Source organism: Hetaerina americana, unplaced genomic scaffold (assembly GCF_022747635.1).
Source record: "Hetaerina americana unplaced genomic scaffold, ioHetAmer1.1.p SCAF_8, whole genome shotgun sequence".
NCBI lineage: Eukaryota > Metazoa > Arthropoda > Insecta > Odonata > Calopterygidae > Hetaerina > Hetaerina americana.
The window spans coordinates 25,432,034-25,446,706 of record NW_027287427.1 but is presented as its reverse complement, the minus strand read 5'-3'; the positions used below and the strand labels follow the sequence as shown (position 1 = coordinate 25,446,706).

The 14,673-nt window shown below is 41.8% G+C and overlaps 1 protein-coding gene across 1 annotated transcript in view; it reads left to right on the top strand.

Annotated features, from left to right (window-relative positions):
• Window positions 1–421: 421 nt before the first annotated feature.
• brat (brain tumor) overlaps window positions 422–14,673 on the top strand; it is a 121,696-nt gene continuing 107,444 nt past the window's right edge. The window contains exon 1 of the mRNA XM_071596854.1: window positions 422–478. The gene's annotated coding sequence lies outside the window, so the exon portion shown is untranslated. The remainder of the gene's footprint in view (window positions 479–14,673) is intronic.

The window sequence follows — 14,673 nt, the reverse complement described above, 5'->3', positions numbered from 1 at the left end:
ATCGCTATAATTTACAGCAGTTAACTTTACGAAGAATACCCAATTTTAATTTTAGCCCATTAATAGAGTAATTATGAAGTTGAACATATAAATAACGAAAGAAAATAGTGTCGCTAAGTGGGACCAAATTATTTTCTGAAGCGTGGACAATTTCCACACCACTGTATCTTGATCTCAGTTGCAATTTTAATGGAAATAACATTAAATTGAAATATCCAGCATCTATTTCCTCTTGCTGTACTCAAACGCCATCTGGCTCTGAAAAGTCCGCTTCCCTCTTACGCTACGCTCGCACGAATGCTCAAAGAAAAATATCGTATGCTCTTCTGAAAGAACGAGCTGGCGTAGCGAGCCTTCCATCCTATCAATTTTCCGGGCTCTGCTGCGGATAGCCGGTGAGTCAGTTGAAGATGGCGGGCTGCAAGAAGTGAGTGTTATGTGTCTTACGATTCAAACGGACTGTTGAGTTACTGTTAAGGTAAATACGCATGTGATTTCTGTCTATATGTTAAATGAATGTGACCTGATGGTGTATATATAGTTAATTATGTTTATAATCGACATGCATTACCAGTAGAACATGTGTTGATGTAGCGGCGACTGCTTGAAATGTCAAACGCCTACCATGCCCACGCACTGCTCTCGTTGTATTTATTTGTGTTACTTATGCGCACACCAGGCGCGCAAGTTTGGTATATGTTATTTTCATTAAACTGAAATTAGTATTTACGTGAGATTTCTTGTTATATTAGTATTCGTGAGCTTGAGGTGAAACTGCGTTGCATATCTGTTTTTGGCGCCTCATTCATAATAGTTATTTCGGCAATTGTTTCCGATGTTACACGACGGTGGATCATCGATAAATGTGGCATGATGTGCAAAAATTTCGGTCATTTTACGGGGTATTCCATGTGGACAGTTAAAAATGGTTACGAGTTCAAGACCGACATGTGACCTATGAATGCTGGTTTTCATATTTTCGTACGGGTGTGGTGATCTGTTTTATATAGTACGTCCAAGTAAGTTATTTGCTATTGTTATTCTGCAAAGGCAAGCTGTGTCAACTTTAGTATACTTGTTTCGGAGCACCATATGTTAGGAATTGCTATTTAGTCTTACGATAGTGATGTGTAGTTTCTGGTATTAAAGTCTGTCGTAGCAGTAATGTATACTTTGTATTCAGCAGCAATACGAGAAATGAGAAGTGAATTACGGATGGTTGATAATAATGGGAAGCCGTAAATAGATTTTGATACTTGACGACTTATGCGGGATATCACTCTTTTCATTTTATACTATGTTGCTTCGCGTTGGTCGTCGATATTTCTTCAGCTTATGCGTGTTAAGTTAGTTAGTAAGTAGGCATTCTATTAGACTTATCGAAGAGAAGAAAATAGACATTGTTTTTTCGATATTGTTTTAAACCGGAAGTAAGCACAATTAGTACCTTTTTCACGGATTTTAAATTTCTGTTATTGCATGAAATAGCTCATTCCGAGCAGACGACGATTTTTCGTGTTTTTTTTCTGCATATATAAAACTTGTCTCCTTGTATTACTTGTCTATAGGTAGTCAGTGATTAAGTTTACCCAGTGGTGGAGTTGGTTATTTACAATGTTACAAATTTGGAACTAAAACTGTTGTTTTAAATTTCGTGCGTCAATTTTCAGTAGACGAATGCAGCTTAATATCGGCTTTCTAAATGACAAAAAAGTAAAATGATATAAGCCGTTTTTTGAGCTCTGATTTCTGTGTTTTTTTTTAAATCTTGATAATCCTCAACTGTTGATAGTTGTGAAGGCAGCCTGTTAGCGTTTTTTGAATATTTGTGTAATTTGGTAGATTGAGTTTTCTGTTCTTTGGAGTTCCGTAAACTACAGCAACAAGTGCTGTAATGATTTTCGATAATGTAACCATATGTTAATCATCGGCCAATTCTATTCTTTATTGTGAGTGCTTAAGGAACAGTGTGAAATATTAGATTTGAGGCTTTGAGGGGATGATGGGATGAAATGTTTGGGCCGTACTGAGCTTGTATATGTTGTAGTTGTAGGAAATAATTTTTAAGAACATTATCACAGTTCGTTCTCGGCCATTTAAGAACAAGTTTTTTTGTTATATCTTGCACGAGTTAAGAGGCAGCAGCCGAATTGGAATGATTAGGATGTATAATCCATAAGGGATCTGGTTTCAACTGGTTATATGTAAATAAGTAACTAGATTGATTGAAAAGGACACATGATTGTATTCTCAAGTATTATTAACCCATGACCTTAGTGCGAGTTCCTTTAAAATGTAAGGTAATTTTGGCCATGGTGAGTGAGGCTGTCAACTCCTGATTCAGTGGGTATGAAAAAGTATTTGTATTGAAATTGACATCTTATTACTGCTAGTGTTATGCGTCTCTAAATGTTCGTCTACTGTCTGTAGGCTTCAACTAACTGGATTTGTTGTGTTCCAATGTTCCTTGCTTGAAACATCAGGTTAATGTGAAAACCTTACGAAATAAAAAATTGGTGACCATTGTGGCGATGGGATTTAGTATATGGCGGTAAAGAGAAAGTTTGTTACTAGTTATTTAAGGGCCCATGTTGTATTGGGCGCAAGGCCACACTGGCGCCAGGCATTGATCATGCAATCTATCATTTTATTTAAAAAATGCCCTCGTGAATTGCCACCATTTATTAAATCAGCGGTAACACATGAGCTTAAAGTTGGTTTCTTACAGATTGAGTGTATTGAATTTCTGGAGTTAATGTGGTGCGCGAGTGAATTTACTCAAGATGATGTAGCTTTTGTTTTCGGAATAGAATTAATTCCCTTATCTCCTTGATAAGTTGTTTTTGACATACACTATGCGTCTATGACAAAAAGGCATTGGGTCGCGGGTGCCTTGTGATGATTCATTGTTCGGCGATTAAATTGCCTAAGTTTTTTCTTAACCTTAACTTGTTAGGTTATGTTATATGCGAGGAAACCAGGTGTTCAATATGCGTCATCATTTCTTGTTGATGCGGAGATTGTGTCAAGTAAACGGCATCACACGTGAAAGTGACATAGCGGTTCACCTACCTGTTGTAGTTAAACTTGAAGGGCTGGACGCTGCCTTGAAAAAAGAATGGATGAGACTCGGGACTTACAATTGCAGGTGGTAAGCACCGGATGATATTTCCTTGCGATGTCCAGTTTGGCCTTTATTCTCCGGTATCAATGGTAGCTGCGCCCTATTTTTATTGGATGATGCACTCTAGTTGACGGAATTACCTTGGTAATGGTAATTATTTTATGTACTTATGAATGAATATGATATTTCCGCAGCACACAACACGACTTGTGGCCAAGTAGGGGGATTGATGAAGATGCTTTCCGTGATTAGATTCTGTAATGTCGACTTAGTTACCCAAGAGTAATTCAAGGCGCCCTTTTTTTCCCCTTTCACTCACAAATTTAATTCGCTTGTTTCGAATATGTGCACTCGGTTAGCTTAAAATATTGAATAAATACGCCATCTTAATTTTCCATCCATCTGAACAATTATCTAATTGTCTCATTAGGCTTCCTAGTTTCACTCGGGAGGGTGAAATATTCGGATCCAAGGTTTCGCAAGAATTTTCATTTTATTCTGCCATTCGAAATCAAAGGTCTGCTTAACCGTGAAATGGGTGGCAGGCATCCTGGCTTATTGGCTTTAGATCACTTCTGCCGTTCGATTGCGTGCGGTCTCTGTTGATTTAAACGGGTCGTTTCAGTTCCTCCCAAGATCCGGGTAATCGCCAGCAGTCGTTCTTCAGTCTCCGACCTTTTTTTTTAGATTTTTTCGGCGGGATAATTTTGTGACGCTGGGATGTAGGCGGAGAGGAGAGGGGAAGGAGGAGATTGGGGGGGGGGGGTGATGTTAGGAACTTCCCGAATGCGAAATGAAGGCGTGTGCTGTTATTTTTCCCCGGATCCCACGTTGCTCAATGATTTCGTTCGGAGCAATTGAGACATAGTGAGTTTGTGCGTATGCATGGGGATAGCAGGTTGCAATGTGCGGGATGACCGGGAGACATTATTGTGTTGGCGTACCCCACCGCTCTCGTCTCCAGCTCACGATTTCACAGAGATCTTGGGGAGTCGGGTCTCCTCCGGCTGATCTTGTCTCCGCATTGATTGAATTATAGTCTTTTATTTACCGCGCAAGTGTTCGTGACTCTGTTCTACCCGTCATTACAAATGTCGGTTTTATCAGATCGAATTTTCATTTGTTCAAATAATTATTAAGTGTCCCGGGTTATTGATGCATTGCATCGCATTCAAAACATTAGCGGTTGCAAATGATATCCAGATTTGTTGACTTAACCTAATATGTTTTGTCATCTGCGACAAATGTGGTACCTGCATGCTCAAAACGAGTCGGACGAAACGCCATTTATCCCCCAATTATGATTAGTTGGATATGTCATGAGGCACTAAGCTCAATCGACAAGATGTTTTCCTACTAGAAATTAATTTTCGATCCTTTGAGACCAACTTACTGTTAGCCGTAAGAAATCGCTATGCTCGGTAGGCATGCAATGCTCGGGTATTTATTTGCACAGAAGTAATTATTGTAAATTGTAGTCTACCGGTTTTGGTGGTTTTATGATTCACCGTGTCGCTCTGTATTACAGTAATCTTAAGCCCTCAACATGACGAAAAACATCCGTAATTGCCTTACTAAATATTACAATAACTCATTTTGTAGCTCTGCATACATTCCATCTTCCTTAATTACATAGGAGTAGATATGGTATTAATGCTCGTAACTTTATTTTCCCTTTAAATGGATACCGTGGGTAAGTGTGATATTTGCTCAGCAATGGTCACATTTGCCATTAGATAAATTTTAATCTCCTAGTGACCCGGCTACACCTCCATTAAGTCTGGCGCGCGTTATCTTCTCATGGTGCTTTGGGAACCCTCCGTCACGCCCCCACAATTCCTTATCTATTTCCAAAATCTTTCTGTGTTCCGCACTCCCTCTCTCCCTCCCCTCACGCCCGGTAATTTAGAGATCGTGGAGTCCTTGCCTCCCCCGCAGCAACCCACGCCGCGCGCGCGAGAGAGGAGGTTGGTCGGTTTCGTAATGTCCGGGGAGAAAGTTATCCAGAAGATGAAGTGGCGAAAGGCCCTCGCACTCCCATGGTCGCGCCACATCCACTGTCTCCCCGCCCTCCTCCCATCGCCGCCTCTGGATCCTCTGGTGCCCCCTTCCCCCGACCCTCACGGCTCTCCTCATCTCCCTGAGATCGTGGGCCGGCGAATCTGCTCTAGCCCGCTTTTTTTTGTACGTAGTCTCGGCCGGGCGCCGCGGGAGTTGTCCAAGTTTCATTTTCTTGCAGGTTTGGGTGGGGAGAGTATAGAGTCTTGGATCGTTTCGCGGAGTCACGCTGGAATTTTCGAGGTTTCCCGCCTCGTGTATGTAATCGTTTGTTCCTTCGATTGTTTCTCCTGTTGCGCATTGTCGCTCTTATAATGATATGCGAATAATGCAGGATAGTTGTGTAAAAATGAGAAGCGTTCGCTGTTGAGGTATGGTGAATACATTTTTCGCCCGAGAATCGTGTTCCAGCTCTCGTTTTGAATTTTTGATGTCGTGATTCTTCATGTATGTATGAATTGGTTAACCATGGAGGTATGTTTTAAAATTTGAAATGGGTGAAAGATTTTATTTAGAAAAATGGCGGAAATGTCAGTCTTTTCGAAGGACAAAGGACCCCCAAATTCATTCGTTCATTCTATCGATTTCTCAATTCATTTAGAAAGAAGTTGAGAAAATATTAAGATTGCAACTGCTTGAATTAATGTAACTTGTTTAATTGGTGTCAGATTGTTGGAATAGTGTGGGATTTTAATAATCCCACGGCATCCGAATGACTTCGCCATGTATTTTTTGATTTTCTTGGTCTTGCTGGTAGGTAGTTAATTATTCCTACATCTACGAGGCTGTTGAAATAATGTGAACCCTTGGATTTTGCATTCAAGGTATACCACATTTTATTAGCATTTATCCTAGTCGTTTGTGACAAGTGTGTATCAAAATTTAGGAGAAAGCATAATTTCTGTTATGCTCCAGGAGACGTATTGTTAGCTTTGCTTATTCTTTTCCCTGCCAAACCGTAATCGCCGTGAGTTTTACAAAAAAAATCGCAAGTTCATTCGAGAGCATTTTATTATTATATATTTGTGTTGCCGCGTTGGCAGCGAGTGAAAAGCTAGTGCAATCGGAAAATGCCTCTTTGCATTCCAAGAGGTCCGTTTATTTTTTTTGTGAGGCTATCCTGGCCATGAAGGTTGGTTAAGTTTCTCAGGTGTCGGCGGTAAGTGAATAAACGACCCCTAGGATGGTGTCGTCCAGTCGGTTGCGAGCCTCCTCTTGCCCTGTCGTTTGCCTGCCAGGAGGGAGTTGCTTGACCTCAGCCTGCGACCTTCATTTGTCTCCGTACACTATAATTTCATTCTTCCGCCGGCGTCTCTCGTGCTCCTCGCTCGTGTGCTTGTCGCGTTTTGCATCCACCCATTCCCATCGGTCCGTCCGCGGTGCCGGGCTACGTGACGGCGCAGCGCTTTTAACCCCCCCCCCCCCCAGACGCTCCCAATAGTTTTGACGATCATAGGAGAGACATGGTACGTACTTTATCTCCCGAGAGTAAAACGGCGTGCTCGCGCTCTTTAGTCCGAGCACCGCCGTCGCCACACGGACCTTCAAGTAAATTTGTCTCGGTGACTCATTTCCTCTTCCAGTTCATGTAAGGAAGATTGTGAGGGGCGAGTTTTTAAACGAAGCTCTCATGCCTCCCGGCGCAATATTTGTGTTTTTCTCGACCCGACGATTTTTTTCCCTTTTCTCCTTCGGAAGCCCTTCCGTGACCATAATTTCATTTTGCCGTTTAAGAAAGGTTTTAGGTCTTAACAGTTGCCACAGAACACAACGAGTGCCACAACTATCTCCCTCCCTTGCAATGAGCCTGTGGTCTTTTACGCTCATGCTTGCCTCTCTTTCTCTCTCTCCTTCTCAACCCCAGTGTAATCACCTCCACGCACTTGGCTAGCGGCCAGCATTTCTCTCTCGGGTATGGGCGCTTTGACCCCCACCCCCTTCTCCCTATCCCCCCCTGGGCTGTGAGTAAATAGATGCATTTATTTGTTATTGGTGTCCCCCCCCTCTTTCGTTGCTTGGTGGCGTATTTTGAGTCTTTCCCAACGCCAACCCTTGGCCACTATCGTGGTGAATTTCTCAAGAGGAGAATTTTCTGTTCCTCCCGCGTAAAGAGCCTCGTGTTTTTGTGGAATCAGTGGAGGCCCGTGTTACCAGCTGCGAATGCGGTGTTGCCTATTTTATCGGTCATCCTCTTGACACTCAATTCGCCGCCTTAGTGCAGGAAATATTTTCGGTAATTTTCTCATTGTCCGTTTCGGAATAATCATTCTGGCATTATTTTCCTGGTTGTTGCGGGGCTTTCGTTTTTTCGCGACCATGGTTAATTGGTATAAACTATTGTAAACACTTCTTATGCCGTGGAGGTTAATTCAGTTAGATCAGTCGGTGTTCTGTTTTCAATGCCTTGCTCGCTGTATCGGTGTGGAATTACTTAAGCAAATAAGCTTCCTTCATCTATATATACATAAATACCGCTTGATCCCCCAAGAAGGTGTCTGGCAGGGAGTGATAGTTCCAGGTGGAAATATTCAGTGAAAAACCGTTAATGATGATTTGAGGTAATTTAGTGAATATTTTCTTCCATGATTAAATCCTTCTAATATTATCTTTCGGACATTGCTCATTGAAATATTTACTTTGGGTCGCGATCCGGTAAGTTAAAAAGGAAAATAAATGCAGGTTTCGCTTGCTAATAGCAACTTCTGGATTTATATGTACCGCGTTTTTTCCATGTCGAGGAGCACCGAAACACCTGTGCTGTCAGAGGTCTTCGATGCCATAGAGTTAAGGTCTTCATTACCCTAATGTACCAATAATCATCGTAAGTTAACAATGTTTCTCAGAAGATTAAGTTTTTAACATCAGGAAGGAGAAAGCGATTCGTTCGATTCATTCAAATGTTTCCCTCTGGGAAATTCGAGGTTGTCAAGATAGTTTCAATTTTGATGCGTTCGGAGAAGTCTATTGGGTTGATCATCTTTGTTTGCCCCTAAGAATTGAAGCAATCGTTGGTCGTTAGCGGGAAATGGATTTCTTAGTGGATACTTTGGAAATATTCGAGTATAACGTGTAATTTCATCCTACTTTTTACTAGACTTGCTTACGCATTCTACAAAGGAAGAAATGTGTCTCGATGGCAATGGTCAAAATGTCTAGACTAAATACATTTCTCCTACAATCTTCCACAATTATATGGTGATGCATGGTCTTAGTCAACATTTTGATGCCGGAATGTCTAGGATGGGGGAGAATAACCGTGGCAAATGTGTTCCAATCGTCCGTCAAAACTGATATTTGTACGCAACATGAATTATGGTTTAATGTTGTAACTTGGAAGTGTATAAAAGTGAATTATATTGCTCGAAACGGCTTGTATCAGCTCTTCATAAATATACTTGCAGACAATATTTTATTTAGTGAGAGGATAATTAATATTTCGTGACCGATTGGCACAAAACCAATGCTGCAAAAAACTTCCTGTAAAATTATTAGGTTGTTAATCCGTATTGGAGCTTACGCCACGAAGTTTAAATCAGGGACACGGAGGTAGAGTATTATGCAGTTGTGTCCGTTGTGAATTTATTTACAATGAATTTAAGTTCGTAATTAGGGAATATGTGTTGAATGAAGCGTTGTATTTTCAAAGTACCTGATATTTTTTTGTTATTGATGGAGTGTGATATTCATCTGTGGGTTGGTTTATTTGTGCGTAACTAATTCTTTTCCGGATCGTTTTTGTCCCTGAATCCTCTCTCTCTTTTGGAGATTTGAAGACTCGAGAGGCGTCACATCAATTCATCGAACGGTCGTGGGGTGTTTACGATTGAAACACCACGTCCATTTGGAAATCATGGGAATCGTTTGGAAACTTGTTTCCATGGGATGCTTCTGTATTCGTAGTTGCCTGCTTGATCCGTGGAACTTACCCTCCTAATGCTTTTTTCTCACGTAGGTGTTAAGTACCTACCCAAGGCTTGGATTTGGCGGCGAATTAAATAATTTTGTCTCATGTTTAGTATAAAGATTACAGAGGTTGTCTGATCGCATTAGGGGGACAATTGCGTGGGTGAACAAGTTATATTTACCTTGCGGACTTTGTTGGTAATGCAAAGTGTCACATATTTTCGTATCCGAGCGTCTGGTTTTTTTCCCTCACGTCGTGGTCGGTTCCGAAAATGCACTCACGAGCGAATTTAAGGAGTTGCGAATGAACCCACTCCGTGCGTTACCTCCGTGACGGACGCCTGCGGTGTACATATGTGGGTGGATGGGAAAGGGGGGGGGGCAGTGCATTCACCGGTCCATGCATTAAATCCCACGGCCGTCTCGGATACCTTCTCGTTCGTTCTCGGGATCCTTACGTCCCACACCTTCGCATGAGAAAGAATAGTAGCGCATCGGCGGCACCTGGGCCCCATCTCCCGCTCCCCGCCTTTCGGTCGCACATCGTCATCCAATTACATGCTCGCTCAAGACCATGCTCGAGTCTCCTCCTCCCCCACCCACGCTCACTCTGTTTACCCTTTGCCTCGGCCAACCTCTGGTGGGGTGATGAGCGCTATTCATCGTGGAGGCGTCGTAACTTAATAAGTGTGAGTCGTCATTGTTTACATTTTACCGCGGTGAGTTAGTGGGTGAATTCGCTGCCCGGAATGGTGGAGTCCCTTAAACTCTCCGCCTCTCTCCCCCCCCCGCCCCCCGAACGTTATTGGTGTGAGGGGGTCGGCGGCGCTGGCCTTCCTTCCCCAGCCCTTGAGACATTCCGCAGCGTCTCTTGGACCCCTTCCCTCCGGTCTCTCGCCTGCTTCCCTTCCCATTTTACAGTGCTGCTCCTTTTTCTTCTCGCGCTCTCCCCCACCCTCTCCCCGCCTCCTCGTGAGATACCCAGAAACCGTGGGGCGGGGTGTCTTGTGCCCGCCATGTGTGCGTCACGTCTCCGAAGGGGGGCGCTACCTCTTTTTCTTCTTCCCTGGCTCTTGTGGACTTTTTTTCTCGCCGCTGCCACGGATGCTTCGCCTCATTCCCCGCTGCTATTTCTCCGTTAAGGTTACTTGTGCTCGTTTTACTTTCTCCTATTACATCTCGCCTCCGTCGAAAGTCTTTGCTTGTGATTGGAGGTATCCATTTCACCAATTCTTCGAATAGCTTGCGTGGTCTCTTCCGTAGCCCTCGTCGAGGAGGCAATTGGCTTGGAGATTGTTTTTGGCTTATGTGGCATGTTTGTTTTTCATTTTTTGTGAGTGTGGGAACCACCGCAACTGAACTGATAAGTGCAGTTATGGTGGATCGCGTGGGAATGTCTTGAATGATCTCCAAGATTTTAGTTTTGTCCTCTCAACCATTGTAGGTTTTACTCAGCATTGACGGTCAGTGTCTCATGGGTACAATACCGCCATGTTTATGGCATTCCAACTTTTGTACAAGCTTTCAGTCCTGAACATGATTTCATGCATGTTTGCTATTTTATTTCCATCTATATATAAATAAATATATATATATATATATATTTATATAAATATCTGTATATATTTATATTTACCCACTTTCCAATTGGTAGTAATGTGAATCCAAGTGCCGATAACAAAAGAATTTGGCGACATTGCTACGTTGGAATCTTTATTCACCTCTTCCCTCAGGAGAAATAACAATTTTCCTTTCCGAATTCATAATCGATAAAATATAATGACTAATGATCTAACGCCTTTTGTCTCACAGGCTTGAATTGTGAGGTTTACATGCACTCTGGCCGGCTTTCATGCCCCCGTGCAGTGGCTTGAGGAGAATGTGTTGTTGTGTGTGAAATTCGAGAGTGGTGAAGTGTTCAGATACCAAATGTTATCTATTTATCGTGCATGGTACTCTGCAAGCCACCACTAAGGTGTGTGGTAGGTGATTACGCACCTGATACTTTTTACTCATAATGGCATTATTTGTCGTTAGTTAGTCTATTGTTTGATTATACTAAGCAAAAATGGAATTCTGTACGTTATATAATTACCGTAGAAGTACGTCAACCATGAATCCATTAATGGAAAATATAAGTTAGGTTCGACCAAGGCCACATTCCATGTGTAGGACATAATATAATGGAAAAATACATTGTACGATGTTTATGTACGAGTAATAAGAATCTATCCCTATGTGTTGTAAGTAACAAAAACGAAACTCCTGAGACCGTAAACAATTACGCCTAGTTGTTTACGGTCTTGGAGTTGTTTAATTTTATTACTTATTTGGAAGCCATAACAACTACCTCAATTCGTTATCACCATGTAATACATGAATAGCTGGAATGGTTTGATCTACTAAATATTTTAAGGTGTACTTTCAACCATTCGCCAACGAGATGGCGAAAAACAGAATGCAAAAGCAGTCAAACTCGTGGATAAAATATTGCATAATGTTTCGCAAAATTCCTCAGCATTAGATACTTTTGCATCAATTGCTCGGTACCTCCCCCCACCATCTGCCTCCTCTTATTTTTAAGGTGTGTGTACATGTTTCTCTCTGGAGTGAGAATTTTAACTTGTTTTCCCTTCTGATGGCTAAGTACCTTACCCATGTTATCGCGTTTTATAGCTCGCGCTGGTTTAATATGCAATAAAATGATTGCTTATTTTTTCTTTCTATAATTAATTTGAGTAAGGTAACTCGGAATTTGTTTTTTCGGAGGTTGCTCACTTAGGTGATGAATCGGCTGTTGATTTTGGTTCACGTGTTTTTTACGGGACAGATTTGTTCTCTGGAGCAGAAAGAGTTCCGAAATGTCATATAAATGTAGGTACGGTTTGCCCACTTCGGTATCCTGTATTTTGAGGTGAGCTGTAAGAATTTCACGTTTCGAGTTTTTATGCCAAGTATATAAGGTCCTTTAGTTGTTGATTATTTTTGTTTCTAATCGACTACTGCCCCCCGCCAATTACTCCTTCTCGACAGTTGTAATAGTAGAATTATTTGTACAGCTCTTTGATTGAATTCAATCGAAATCAGGCGTTATGCAAATGGTTGTCCGGCGGAAATTCAGAATGGCTATCATTTCATAGCCGTGGTGTTTGTGTTCGATTTCCGGTTCATGAAAAAAGCTCCAAAGTGATATTCGTGGTTTTGAAACGTTCGGGTTGTATCATGGATGCCTTCGCCTTTCCCTTTTTTTTATCGACGCTGCTAGAAAGATAAAAGCCGCTCGTTATCAGTTTTCCGGGAAATGCGGAAGCGAGGCCTCCCTCTCCCCTCACTCTCGACCGCCATGCGAAATATTCTGGGTAATTTCGTCTGCTTCTCCCACTGTAACCTTGTGGGACTGAATGCGTTTACTAATCGTCTCTCGTCGTCTGTAATCGCCCATCGCTAAAGGCTGATCAGGTGCGATGATAACATGGATATTTATACTTCCCGACGTTCAATTCGACTGCTCATTTCAGTCGATGAATTGATGTGTAGTTTGATTTCTCGGACGGCGACTGACCCAAGAACAAGATAGACGCAGTGCATTGTTTAGAGGTGGAGGCAACAGATTAATGTACTCCTTCATTGAGTTGCAATTTCTTTACTTTTGACCAAATCCGTTTCGCACGCTATGTCGACGTAGAACTTTTGATTGGTGTAGTTCCATGTCTTCTTGCATGCGACCATGGGTATTGTGTAAACGTAGACCGATGCAAAAGACTTAGGTCACCGTGCAGTTCTATTGATACTGCGACAAGATGTTAATTGGGCGTAATTATGTGGAGCTTCCAAAATAGTCGAAAGTTTTCTTGTCGAAAATAGCCATCGCTTTCAAAGTTTCATTTGTTTACTTGCGGTACCAACCATCTGCTGAAAAGTGTAGGGCTGGCGCTGTAGTTAGCCACTCGGCATCATACCGTGGGCGGGGTTCGAACCAGACGCTTATCGATTACCTGGCGGGGCACATGCTCCTCATACGCGTACAACCACACCCACAGCCCTTGGGTTTCATTTTCGTGTAGCCATCAGTTCCCATTGCGAGCAAGTAAGCGAGTTAGTGTACGTAGTACTAGTATGCTGCCCTTATTGATGATAATGCGTATATTAATGTACTTTTAGTGATAATTACCCGGTTTGATTGCCTTCGCGATTTTGCGTTTGAAATTATGCTGTGCAAGGAAGTGTACTTTTCGCCAGGCAAGTTTTACTTAAGGGTGAGAAACTAAGAATGGTGATAGGGAGAATACCCTAAGATGTTTGGTATAATGATTACCACCGTTAACGGCTCAAGTTACAAACAAGGTTTTAACTGTATAGGTATTGAGTTATTAGGTTGCATCTTTCTGTATGCAAGTAATTTCCTTCTCCCCTCTCAAAGGTTATAATTCTATGTAGTTTGGGATAAAACATCCTATTTGAAATATTTATAAGTTATTGACTTTCGACCGTAATCTTTCAAGTATTTGATAGCGGTCCTTGAGCAAATAATTAATACTCAGGAGGACTTTCATGTCTGGCAATCTCAATTGGACTCCTGAAGGCTTATTTGTTGGAGGCTGCGACGAATATTTCTCCTGCCAATGTGTATGTCGTTGAGCGATTAAAATGAACGGATCATCTTTTTTACTCAAACGAACTCCAGTATTTCCTCGTTAAAATTTCGATAAGATGGTATTGGGAGTGGGAGAAGTCAATTCAGCTGTGGTGACAATGGGAAATTTAACCGAGACAGTATTTGATGAATCTCTGGTGCTCTGAATTTTCGATTGGTCTGACCGACGATATTGTTCATTAAATTTCCTTCGTCGGTGATTCTAGTTAACCAGCTTGTCCTTAGTGTCCGTCATCTTGGCAGAACTATTTCCATTTCGTGTACGGATTGTTCCGGGTTCCACATTAGAGAAATAGGGTATATTTGGCAAGACCTGCTCCATAATGCTTGTCAACTTTCGAAAATTTAATTTCTTCATCGTGTGTTAATTTTTCATTCGCGTCATAAGGGTTTTCCAAAATGAATGTCAGTTGCGAATTTCAGCCTTCGAACTTTCTTTCCATTACGTATGCTAACGTTAGCCTTTCATGGTATTTAATGTGTTGCCGATTTCGGGCTCGGTGTTGTTGAAGTGAGTCGGTAAATCCATGGTGATATAATAACACCTACATCTTGCACTATCACGTGTAGGTACATGTAAATTTATATAATACCCCGCAAGGGCGTGTGTAGGGGGGGGTGTTAGGTCACCACCCGTAACAGAATAAGACCACATTCAAAACAAAACATCCATGTACATCTACACCCACAGAGGGGTATATATTCATGCAAAAACATTTTTAACTCTTATGCATGCAAATAAATTGTACTATCTACTAACATTCGCATGCACCTACGAATATGCCGTATGTCTACGCAGTTTAATTATGCCCTGACTTGTAAATCGCATGTCTTCACTAATTTTATGACTTCGATTTCTTTCTATTATGATTCCTGATAGTCTGGGGAAAGAAGGAATATTTGTATCTATCTGCAGTGGAGTCTATCTCCCTTA